This window comes from Pseudorca crassidens, chromosome 2, assembly GCF_039906515.1.
Source record: "Pseudorca crassidens isolate mPseCra1 chromosome 2, mPseCra1.hap1, whole genome shotgun sequence".
Lineage (NCBI taxonomy): Eukaryota > Metazoa > Chordata > Mammalia > Artiodactyla > Delphinidae > Pseudorca > Pseudorca crassidens.
Window position 1 is genome coordinate 152,933,032 of NC_090297.1, and position 13,333 is coordinate 152,946,364.

Sequence of the window (13,333 nt, forward strand, 5' to 3'; positions counted from 1 at the left end):
GGGTGCTGTTGTCCCCATCCCCCCATTGTCGGCTTCAACAGGTCGAAGCTGTGCCACTGAACCTATGGACACCAAATCTCCTTCCCAGGCTGTCATTTTCCATTCGACTCCTCTTTGCCTCAACCCCCATTTAGGGCTTCAGCCGTCATGGGTAATACAGCACGTAGCAACTGTGTCACTGAACCTATGAACAACACAGCTCCTTCGTAGGGTGTTATTTTTCATTTGACACCTGGTTTCCCAAGCCTCACACTTACGGCTTCAGCAGGTAGAAGCTCTAACACTGAATCTATGGACACCACACCTCGTTCCCAGGCTGACATTTTCCATTCGGTTCCTGTTTTCCTCAGCCCCCCTTTACGGCTTCAGCAGGAAGAAGCTCTGACACAGAACCTATATACAAAACACCTCCTTCCCAGGCTGTCACTTTCCCTTCCGCTCCTGTTTTCCCCAGACCCCCATTAAGGGCTGCAGCCATCATGGGTACTACAGCAGGTAGCAACTCTGACACTGTACATATGAACACCACACCTCCATGTCAGGCAGTCATTTTCGATATGGCTCCTGTTTTCCCAACCCCCATTTATAGCTTCAGCAGGCAAAAGGTCTGTCACGAAACCTATGGACAACACTCCTCCTTCCCAGGGTGTTATTTTTCATTTGACACCCGGTTTCACGAGACTCACACTTACGGCTTCAGCAGGCAGAAGCTATGACACTGAATCTATGGACACCACACCTCGTTCCCAGTCTGTCATTTTCCATTGGGCTCCTGTTTTTTCCAGGCCCCCATTTACGGCCTCAAGTGGCAGAAGCTCTGAGACTGAAACTATGGACAACACACTTCCTTCCCAGGCTGTCATTTTCCATTTGGCTCCTGTTTTCCCCAGCCGCCCATTTACGGCTTCAGAGGCAGAATGTCTGACGCTGAACCTATGGACACCACACCTCCTTCGCAGGCTGTCATTTTCCATTCTGCTCCTGTTTTCCTCAGCCCCCCTTTTACGGATTCAGCCATCATGGGTACTTCAACATGTTGAAGCTCTGACACTGAACCTATGGACACAACACCTCCTTCCCAGGCTGTCACTTTCCATTCGGCTCCTGTTTGCCCCAGACCCCATTTACGGCTTCAGCAGTTAGAAGCTCTGACACTGAACCTAAGGACACCACACTTCTTTCCTAGGTTGTCATTTTACTTTCGGCTCCTGTTTTCCTGAGCCCCCCATTTAGGGCTTCAGCCGTCATCGGTAATTCAGAAGGTAGCAGCTCTGACGCTGAACCTATGGACACAATACCTCCTTCCCAGGCTGTCACTTTCCATTCGGCTCCTGTTTTCCCCAGCCCCCCATTTAGGGCTGCAGCCGGCAGAAGCTCTGACACTGAACCTATGAACATCACACCGCCTTCCCAGGCTGTCATTTTCCATTCGGCTGTTGTTTTTTCCAGGCCCCCCATTTATGGCCTCCAGAGGCAGAAGCTCTGACACTGAAACTGTGGACAACACACTTCATTCCCAGGCTGACATTCTCCATTCGATTCCTGTTTTCCCGAACCCCAATTTACGTCCTCAGCAGGCAGAAGCTGTGACACCGAACCTATGGACACCACACCTCCTTCCAGGCTTTCATTTTCCATTCGGCTCCTGTTTTCCTCAACCCCCATTTAGGGCTCCAGCCGCCATGGGTACTACAGCAAGTAGCAACTCAACACTGAACCTATAGACAACACACCTCCTTCCCAGGGTGTTATTTTTCATTTGACACCTGGTTTCCCCAGGCTCACACTTACGGCTTCAGCAGGCAGAAGCTCTGACACTGAATCAATGGAAACCACACCTCGTTCCCAGGCTGTCTTTTTCCATTCGGTTCCTGTTTTCCCCAGCCCCCATTTACGGCTTCAGCAGGCAGAAGCTCTGACACTGAATCTATGGACAAAACATCTCCATCCCAGGCTGTCAGTTTCCATTCGGGTCCTGTGTTCCTGAGCCCCCATTTAGGGCTTCAGCCGTCATCGGTATTTCAGCACGTAGCAGCTCTGACTCTGAACCTATGGACACAACACCTCCATCCCAGGCTGTTATCTTCCATTCGGCTCCTGTTTTCCCCAGCCCCCCAATTTACGGCCTCAGCAGGCAGAAGTTGTGACACTGAACCTATGGACACCACACCTCCTTCCCAGGCTGTCATTTTTCATTCTGCTCCTGTTTCCTCAGTCCCACTTTTACGGATTCAGCCGTCATAGGTACTTCAACAGGTTGAAGCTCTGACACTGAAGCTATGGACAACACACCTCCTTCTCAGGCTGTCATTTTCCATTCGGCTCCTGTTTTCCCCATCCCCCCAATGTAGGCTTCAACAGGCAGAAGGTCTGACACTGAACCGTTGGACAACACAACTCCATCCCAGGCTGTCATTTTCCATTTACCTCCTGTTTTCCCCGAAACCCCCATTTACGGCTTCAGCATGCAGAAGCAATGACACTGAACCTATGGACACCACCACACCTCCTTCCCAAGCTGTCATTATCTACTCGGCTCCTGTAATCCCCAGCTCCCAATTTACGGCTTCAGCAGGCAGAAGCTCTGACACCGAACCTATGGACACCACACCTCCTTCCCAGGATTTCATTTTCCATTCAGTTCCTGTTTTCCCCAGCCACTCTTTACGGATTCAGCAGGCAGAAACTCTGACACTGAAGCTATGGACAAAACACCTCCTTCCCAGGCTGTCACTTTCCATTCGGCTTCTGTTTTCCCCAGACCCCTTTTACGGCGTCAGCAGGCAGAAGATCTGACAATGAAGCTATAGACAACACACCTCCTTTCCAGGCAGTCATTATCCATTCGGCTCCTGTTTTCCCCAGCTCCCAATTTACGGCTTCAGCAGGCAGAAGCTCTGACACCGAACCTATGGACACCACACCTCCTACCCAGGCTGTCATTTTCCATTTGGCTCCTGTTTTCCACAGCCACCCGTTTATAGCTTCAGCAGGTAGAAGTTCTGATACTGAACCGATGGACACCACACTTCTTTCGCAGGTTGTCATTTTCCATTTGGCTCCTGTTTTCCTGAGCCCCCCATTTAGGGCTTCAGCCGTTATCAGTACTTCAGCAGGTAGCAGCTCTGACACTGAACCTATGGACACAACACCTCCTTCCCAGGCTGTCACTTTCCATTCGGCTCCTGTTTTCCCCAGACCCCATTTACGGCTTCAGCTTGCAGAAGCTCTGACACTGAACCTATGAACATCACACCGCCTTCCCAGGCTGTCATTTTCTATTCGGCTGTTTTTTTTTCCAGGCCCCCATTTTTGGCCTCCAGAGGCAGGAGCTCTGACACTGAAACTGTGGACAACACAGTTCATTCCCAGGCTGACATTTTCCATTCGGTTCCTGTTTTCCCGAACCCCAATTTACGGCTTCAGCAGGCAGAAGCTCTGACGCTGAACCTATGGACACCACACCTCATTCCCAGGCTGTCATTTTCCATTCTGCTCCTGGTTTACTCAGCCCCCCTTTTACGGATTCAGCCGTCATGGGTACTTCAACAGGTTGAAACTCTGACACTGAACCTATGGACAACACACCTCCTCCTCTGGATGTCATTTTCCATTCGGCTCCTGCTTTCTCCATCCCCCCATTGTCGGCTTCAACAGGCAGAAGCTCTGACACTGAACCTTTGGACAACACATCTCCATCCCAGGCTGTCATTTTCCATTTGGCTCCTGTTTTCCCCGAAACCCCCAATTACGGCTCCAGCATGCAGAAGCTCTGACACTGAACCTATGGACACAACACCTCCTTCCCAAGCTGTAATTTGCCACTCGGCTCCTGTATTCCCCTTCCCCCCATTTACGGCTTCAGCAGGCAGAAGCTCTGACACCGAACCTATGGACAGCACACCTCCTTCCCAGGCTTTCATTTTCCATTCAGCTCCTGTTTTCCTCAACCCGCATTTAGGGTTTCAGCTGCCATGGGTACTACAGCAAGTAGCAACTCAACACTGAACGTATAGACAACACACCTCCTTCCCAGGGTGTTATTTTTCATTTGACACCTGGTTTCCCCAGGCTCACACTTACGGCTTCAGCAGGCAGAACTCTGACACTGAATCAATGGAAACCACACCTCGTTCCCAGGCTGTCATTTTCCATTCGGTTCCTATTTTCCCGAGCCCCCATTTACAGCTTCAGCAGGCAGAAGCTCTGACATTGAATCTATGGACAAAACACCTCTTTCCAAGGCTGTCAGTTTCCATTCGGCTCCTGTTTTCCCCAGCGCCATATTTACGGCTTCAGCAGGCAGAAGATCTGACAATGAACCTATGGAGAACACACCAACTTCCCAAGCTGTCATTTTCCATTCGGCTGCTGTTTTCCCCAGTCCCCCATTTATGGCTTCAGCAGGCAGAAGCTATGACACTGAAACTATGGACAAAACACCTCTTACCCAGGCTGTCACTTTCCATTCACTCCTGTTTTTTTCCCAGGCCCCCATTTATGGCGTAAGCAGGCAGAAGCTCTGACACAGAACCTATGGACAAAACATCTCTTTCTCAGGCTATCACTTTCCATTCGGCGCCTGTTTTCCCCATCCCCCCATTGTCGGCTGCAACAGGCAGAAGCTCTGACACTGAACCTGTGGACAACACACCTTGTTCCCAACGTCTCATTTTCAAATTGACGCCTGTTTTCCCCAGCCCCATACTTACGGCTTCAGCAGGCAGAAGCATTGACACTGAACCTATGGGCAACACACCACCTTCCCAGACTGTCATTTTCCATTCGGCTCCTGTTTGCCCCAGCCCCAAATTTACGGCTTCAGCAGGCAGATGCTCTGACACTGAACCTATGGACAACCAACCTCCTTCCCAGTCTGTCACTTTCCATTCGGCGCTTGTTTTCCCCAGACCCCATTTATGGCTTCAGCAGGCAGAAGGTCTGAAAATGAAGCTATAGAGAACACACCTCCTTTCCAGGCTGTCAGTTTCCATTTGGCTCCTGTTTTCCCCAGCCCACCTTTTACATCAAAAGAGGCAGAAGTGTGACACAGAACCTGTGGACAACACAACTCCTTCCCAGGCTGTCATTTTCCATTCGGTTCCTGTTTTCCTCAACCCCCATTTAGGGCTGCAGCCGTCATGGGTACTACAGCAGGTAGCAACTCTGACACTGTACATATGAACACCACACCTCCATGTCAGACAGTCATATTCGATTTGGCTCCTGTTTGCCCAACCCCCATTTATGGCTTCAGCAGGCAAAAGGTCTGTCACGGAACCTATGGACAACACACCTCCTTCCCAGGGTGTTATTTTTCATTTGACACCCGGTTTCACGAGACTCACACTTACGGCTTCAGCAGGCAGAAGCTATGACACTGAATCTATGGACACCACACCTCGTTCCCAGTCTGTCATTTTCCATTGGGCTCCTGTTTTTTCCAGGCCCTCATTTACGGCCTCAAGTGGCAGAAGCTCTGAGACTGAAACTATGGACAACACACTTCCTTCCCAGGCTGTCATTTTCCATTTGGCTCCTGTTTTCCCCAGCCGCCCATTTACGGCTTCAGAGGCAGAATGTCTGACGCTGAACCTAAGGACACCACACCTCCTTCGCAGGTTGTCATTTTCCATTCTGCTCCTGTTTTCCTCAGCCCCCCTTTTACGGATTCAGCCATCATGGGTACTTCAACATGTTGAAGCTCTGACAATGAACCTATGGACGAAACACCTCCTTCCCAGGCTGTCACTTTCCATTCGGCTCCTGTTTTCCCCAGACCCCATTTACGGCTTCAGCAGTTAGAAGCTCTGACACTGAACCTAAGGACACCACACTTCTTTCCTAGGTTGTCATTTTACTTTCGGCTCCTGTTTTCCTGAGCCCCCCATTTAGGGCTTCAGCCGTCATCGGTAATTCAGAAGGTAGCAGCTCTGACACTGAACCTATGGACACAATACCTCCTTCCCAGGTTGTCACTTTCCATTCAGCTCCTGTTTTCCCCAGCCCCCCATTTAGGGCTGCAGCCGGCAGAAGCTCTGACACTGAACCTATGAACATCACACCGCCTTCCCAGGCTGTCATTTTCCATTCGGCTGTTGTTTTTTCCAGGCCCCCATTTAAAGCCTCCAGAAGCAGAAGCTCTGACACTGAAACTGTGGACAACACACTTCATTCCCAGGCTGACATTCTCCATTTGGTTCCTGTTTTCCCGAACCCCAATTTACGTCCTCAGCAGGCAGAAGCTGTGACAACGAACGTATGGACACCACACCTCCTTCCAGGCTTTCATTTTCCATTCGGTTCCTGTTTTCCTCAACCCCCATTTAGGGCTCCAGCCGCCATGGGTACTACAGCAAGTAGCAACTCAACACTGAACCTATAGACACACACCTCCTTCCCAGGGTGTTATTTTTCATTTGACACCTGGTTTCCCCAGGCTCACACTTATGGCTTCAGCAGGCAGAAGCTCTGACACTGAATCAATGGAAACCACACCTCGTTCCCAGGCTGTCTTTTTCCATTCGGTTCCTGTTTTCCCCAGCCCCCATTTACGGCTTCAGCAGGCAGAAGCTCTGACACTGAATCTATGGACAAAACACCTCCATCCCAGGCTGTCAGTTTCCATTCGGGTCCTGTGTTCCTGAGCCCCCATTTAGGGCTTCAGCCGTCATCGGTATTTCAGCACGTAGCAGCTCTGACTCTGAACCTATGGACACAACACCTCCATCCCAGGCTGTTATCTTCCATTCGGCTCCTGTTTTCCCCAGCCCCCCAATTTACGGCCTCAGCAGGCAGAAGTTGTGACACTGAACCTATGGACACCACACCTCCTTCCCAGTGTGCTTTTTTTTATTTTAAACCTGGTTTCCCAAGTCTCACACTTATGGCTTCAGCAGGCAGAAGCTCTGACACTGAACCTATGGACACCACACCTTCTTCCCAGGCTGTCATTTTCCATTCTGCTCCTGTTTTCCCCAGTCTCCCATTTACGGCTTCAGCAGGCAGAATCTCTGACACTCAACCTATGGACAGACAACACACCTCCTTCCCAGGCTGTCATTTTCCATTCTGCTCCTGTTTTCCCCAGTCTCCCATTTACGGCTTCAGCAGGCAGAATCTCTGACACTCAACCTATGGACAGACAACACACCTCCTTCCCAGGCTGTCATTTTCCATTCGGTTCCTGTTTTCCCCAGCCCCACATTACAGTTTCAGCAGGCAGAAGCTCTGACACTGAACCTATGGACACCACAGCTGCTTCCCATGCTGTCATTTTCCCTTCGGCTCCTGTTTTTCTCAGCCCCCCATTTGCAACTTCAGCCATCAAGGGTACTTCAGCAGGTAGCAGCTCTGACTCTGAACCTATGGACACCACACCTCCTTCCCAGGCTGTCATGTTCCAGTCTGCCCCTGTCTCCAGGCAGAACTAATAGCTATTTCACAGGGCTGTTCTTAGTTCTGGGAACACACCACCCAGTGGTAACAATGCCTCAGCCCATTCCTCCACGCATTTACCTGCGACACGGGCAACAGATAGACAAACACTTCAAGCTTCCTCAGTCCCAGGTCTCCCGTCTCAGGCCAAACTGGGGGCCAACGATGTGCCGAGGCCTAACAAGTGTTTTCTATTGGGAAACCCAGTAGCCTCAGCACAAGTTAAAGTCCTAGCCGCTCCTGCAGCCTAGCCACCGCGAGTCAGCATCATGCAGTCAGCTTTGCCCTCTTCCATATTTGCCACCACCAGCAACATGCAGCCAGCCTTTGGCGACAACCCAGGCATTCTCCCTAGGTCTGTGTCCATTGCTACTGTGTTTGGAGTTGCCACCAGGATGCCCAGTACTGGAGACGGTAGCTCGCTCTTTGCCGACACCACACCGGGCCCACTGTTCATGTGACCTGCAACCCCTACGGGCGGTGGGAGCCTTGGAGTTGGTGTGTCAGCCCCAGGCCTCACTCATTCAGAGGCATCCAGACCACTTAACTTTAGGAGAGGTCTAAGTGGGGCACCCAGCACCACTTCTGTTCCTACTTTGGGACAGACAACCTGCCATCTACCTACCACGGCAAGGCTGCTGCAGTAGGAGGGGCAGGCACCATCCCAGCATTTGGGAACATACCTGATTCCACCTTAAATCCAAATACCTGGGGCCTACCTGCGCTCAATACAGGTGGTACGGTGATGGCAGGGGACAACACCATCCCCACGATGGGAGGCCCTAGTGTTTCTTTCCACTTTCCACCACTGCACACAGGGCCCATCTGGACGTAGAAAATCTACGTTTAAAAGTTCCATCACCAAGGAGATGAAATCTGTGTCAAGGGACATGTCAGTTTCCACCTTCCAACAGAGCACACCACATCTGCTGGAGTTGCAAGTGTGGTTACCACCCGTGGGTTTCAACACACTTCTAGTTCTACCTTATTTCCGAGCACAAGGGGCCCACCTGCCCACTAGGTGGTGGTCGTCTCGGAGGGAACAACATCATGCCCATGATTGGAGGACCTGGTATTCCCGCTTACAACTGGGACCCACCTGGCCAATACACAGGTGGTGCGGATGGAGGGCACAACATCTCATGGGTGCTGGGAGGCCCTGTGTATTAACTGCCATCAGACTTGGAACCCATCTGTGCAGAGAACGGGGTGGGGGCGCCATGGGGGACAGCACCACACCTGCTGTGACTGCATACACTTCGGGGGCCGCATTAATACAAGGCACCTGGCCCCCCCCCCCCCAGCCAAAACCCAGGTGGCGCCACGGGGGACAGCACCATCCATATTTAGAGAGGAACCTCTACTCTCAGGAAGAACACTGGGGCACCCAAGTCAGGACACCCCTCTGACTTAGACGAGCCAGCATTGTGTTTGGAGGCTTCTGGTCAGGGCAGCTGTGCCTGTGCTCATAGGAGCCTGGCAGCCTCATAACTTGCCCAGGGCTTCATAGGAGCCATCAGCTAATTCCTTTCTTCTACGAAGAAACTCTACAAATGAAGAGCAGATCTTATTCTGCAAACTGTGTGTAACCATGAATGGACTTTGCCTCACTGGAAAGTGGCTCAGCCCGTTTAAGTGAAACTTAACCTCCTCTCTTCCTACAGCAAGCCGGAGGACCACACCTCAGGGCTGTGCAAGAGTGAGTGTGTGTGTGCATGTGGCATATGAGCCCACTTCAGAACTACACCAGACTTGAGAAGTTCCAGTTAGGAGAATGGAAGAGAGCTGCCTGTATCATCCACTGTGCCATCCCTGGCTTGACTGTTAACTTGGTGGACCCAAGCCCCCAGCCAGTTTCCCTAGACTTGGAACTGGCAGGATGCCCACTGCTGTTTTCAGATGCTTCCTCTCCCCCTATGCATTTGCCTCAATGGGCCCTTCTCTTTCCCAGCTTTATGTACATATATATATATGTCAATAAAACCTTGTTCATATTAATCTGCTTCTGTTTATGTGTCTTTACTCACTGACTCAGCTGTAGAGGAAGAACTGACATATGTGAGTGGTGACGTGGGAGCCAGACTTGAAGACACCAAAATTTTGTGTCCCAGTAACTGGGATGTGGAATTAGGCACACATTATGGCTGCATGTGCTGAGTCCTGAAATCTGTTCTCAGTGTAACGAGTGACAATCAGGAGGAACTAAGGTCCAGAGGAGGGATAGATGGGGTGACTCACCCTGGCTTCTCTGTATGTCTCTCAACAACAAAATGTGAAGATGATACCTGTCATTGGACAGGGAGGAACAATTAGACACTATGTGTCCATTGTCAGAGTGTGCAATGGCAACAATAAGGCTGAGAAAATAGCTGAGTGTGTTCAGTCTGACACTCATACAGATAATCAGTCAGGCAAACATAACGACGGGAGAAAAAACTCACTAGATGTCAGAACTGCTGCCTCTCGAACAAGAAAAGTTTCCAGCCAGAGACGACGCTCCTCCATGGACCGGATACATTCCATGTAGATTGAGGCGCCCATCACCAAGGCAATCGATATCATCAGTGCTGCCCAGGAAAGCAGTCCCATGCCTGTGACAGAAGCCTTAGATCGTGTGCTGGAAATTCTAAGAACCACTGAATTATATTCACCACAATTTGATGCTAAGGACAATGATCCTCATGCCATTGACCTTGTTGGGGACTTAATGTCTGATGTTTTGTGAAGACCATCCAGGAATGAGTATGTTCTTTCAACAAAAAACCTTCAACAGGTTTCCAGCAGTGTAATCACCTCCACCTTCCTTCACAACATCCAATCACAGATAACTCGGGCCATGGAAAATGAGGAATTCTGGGACTTTGATAGTTTTGAACTGGAGGCTGCCACTCATAAAAGGCCTTTGATTTATCTTGGTCTCAAAATATTCGCTCGCTTTGGAGTCTGTGAAGTCTTAAAATGCTCTGAGACAACGCTGAGATCATGGTTGCAAATTATCAAAGCCAATTATCATGCTTCTAACCCCTACCACAATTCTACACATTCTGCCGATGTGCTTCACGCCACTGCCTATTTTCTCTGCAAAGAGAGGATAAAGCAAACTTTAGATCCACTTGATGAGATCGCTGCCCTCATTGCAGCCACTGTCCGTGACCTGGACCACCCCGGGAGAACCAACTCCTTCCTGTGCAATGCTGGGAGCGAGCTGGCCATTCTGTATAACGACACTGCTGTGCTCGAGAGCCACCTCACGGCCTTGGCCTTCCAACTGACCACTCGTGATGATAAATGCAACATCTTTAAAAACATGGAGAGGGATGACTACCGGACGCTGCACCAGAGTATTATCGACATGGTCTTAGCCACAGAAATGACAAAGCACTTTGAGCACGTCAACAAATTTGTCAATAGCATCAACAAGCCCTTGGCAGCATCAGAGGAAGATGGAGAAACTGGTAAAAATCAAGAAGCCATAATCACTATGCTCAGAACTCCAGACAACCGCAGTCTGATCAAACGAATGCTGATTAAGTGTGCTGATGTGTCAAATCCCTGCTGACCCCTGAGAAAGTGCAGTATCTCAGAATCTGGTGCACGTATCTCAGAAGAATGTTTTTCTCAGACTGATGAAGAGAAGCGACAGGACTTGCCTGTAGTGATGTCAGTTTTTGACAGAAATACCTGCAGCATCCCCAAATCCCAAATCTCTTTCATTGACTATTTCATCACAGACATGTTTGCTGCTTGGGACGCCTTTGCAGACCTGCCTGAGTTAATGCAGCGTCTTGACAACAATTTTAAATACTGGAAGGGACTGGACGAAATGAAGCTGCGGAGCCTCCACCCACCTCCTGAATAGTGGGCGACACTGCCTGGGGCCCTGATGCTGTGTCCCTCTAGTCACTTGGGATTCCTGAGGGCAGAGTTCCTTGGTCCTTTCGTCCCCCGGTCTGCAGAGCCTGTAAGAGCACACAGGGATGTCGGCAACCTTCTGTAGCCACCATCTGATGCCACTGCCATAAAGTGAGACTTAGTCCACTCAAGGTACCTGGGCCTGCTGCGGGGGTGCTTCAGAAAATCACGTGAGAACCATGGTTTGCCTTCGCGTCCATTAAAACACGAGCTCAGGACTGCCCCCGCAAAGGACGGAGATGGATTTCCTGCCAGTGACAGAGAGTATCTCGTTAAAATTTCTCAGTTATGTTCAGCACTTAAGAACAGCTAATGGCAATCGGATCTTTTTTCACATCATAGAAGGTGCAATCACTCACTTTGGAACACTACTGAAAGTGACTTCTCTTTCAAAATTGAACAGAAAATGCAGACAAAGAAATTTTGAAGTTGATTATTAACATCAATTATTAAAATGTTTTATTTTATTAGAAGTTCAATATTTTCTATGAATTTAAAAATAATTCAAAGTCAAAGCCAACTTTAAATGCCATGACCAAATTTATATGATTCATATTAATTAAATATGCATTACTTCGTGTACAGACTTATTTTCATAATGCAAATTTCAAATATAAAATGACACAATTTTACTGCAAAAAAAAAAAAAAAAAAAACCACACTGGAGGCTATATAATCCCTGATGTGTGATAAGGAACCACACTTTATGATTGTACTTTTCGAAAATGTTGAAATGTCTTTTGCAAAAACAAAACAAAACAAAACAAAAAACCACACTGGAGGCTAGATAATCCCTGATGTGTGATAAGGAACCACACTTTATAACTACTTTTCAAAAATGTTAAAATGTCTTTTGGGGCATCTTTTTATTCAATTGAGACTTAGGCCAGTCATCTTCATACATTCCCACTACACTCAGAGAGGATGGATTTGGCATCCAGGTTCATGTATCTGGAGAAACAAAGGAAGAGTTCATACCTGCTCTGTAATTATTGAAAATTTAAGTTGACCTCAAATGTCCCATGCTGCTTAAAATAGCAGAAAAGATCCTCTTTAATAACTGGCTTGGCTCTGAGCTAACTCACTAAAATATCAAATCACAAGAGTTATAATTGTGCCCAGTTATGGCTGACCCTAGAGTTCTGCTGGGCCTTCACTAGGTTTCATAATGGCAAAATTCCTGAGTCTGTGCAGCCTATCTTCCACTTGGAGGGGAGAACAGAAACTCATGTATATTATCTGGTAGGTTCGCCAGTAATAAATGCTATGGAGATTAAGCAGTATATGGTGAGGTGAGATTGTGGGCAGGGAGAAGCAAGGCTTTCAACTTAAATGGTAGACAGGATAAGTCTTACTGGGAAGGTGGAATTTGAACAGTCTAGAGGGATTCAGATGAGTCAGACATCTGAGGGAAAAGCATTCCAGGTCATGGGAATAACCTCTGCAAGGCCCAGAGGAAGGATGCCAGTGTCCTCAGGGAAGAGTTAGTAAATAATGTGGCTGGAATAGAGTCAGCAAGTAGTAGGGAGGGAAGGAGGAAAGGAGGACAGAGAAGATGTGTGTGGAGTTCCATGCACACCATTTACTGATTAAGTAATCACAAACAGTTAATTCAACCTTCAAGTGCTTCAGTGCTTTTCCTATGGCCTACTGACCTCTCAAGAGTTTTGGAAGGATAAAATAATGTAGGGAAGTGACTTATAAGCCATTGTTACTCTTCTTTACATAAGGATAGATGGATAGACAGGTAGATATAGATAGATAGATACATAGATAGATAGATACACAGATAGATACATAGATACATAGATACACAGATAGATACATACATAGATAAGATAGATAGATAGATTAATAGAGTTAAGGACTGAATTTCTGTGCCCACCCACCCACCAAATTCATATGTTGAAACCCTATCCCCTTATGTATGATGCAATTAGGAGGTGGGGCCTTTAGGAGGTAATTAGGTTTAGAAGAGGTCATG

General features: G+C 48.6%; 1 pseudogene; it reads left to right on the top strand.

Annotated features, from left to right (window-relative positions):
* The first annotated feature begins 10,273 nt into the window (after positions 1-10,273).
* LOC137219983 (high affinity cAMP-specific and IBMX-insensitive 3',5'-cyclic phosphodiesterase 8A pseudogene) lies at positions 10,274-11,296 on the top strand (annotated as a pseudogene).
* Positions 11,297-13,333: the final 2,037 nt, after the last annotated feature.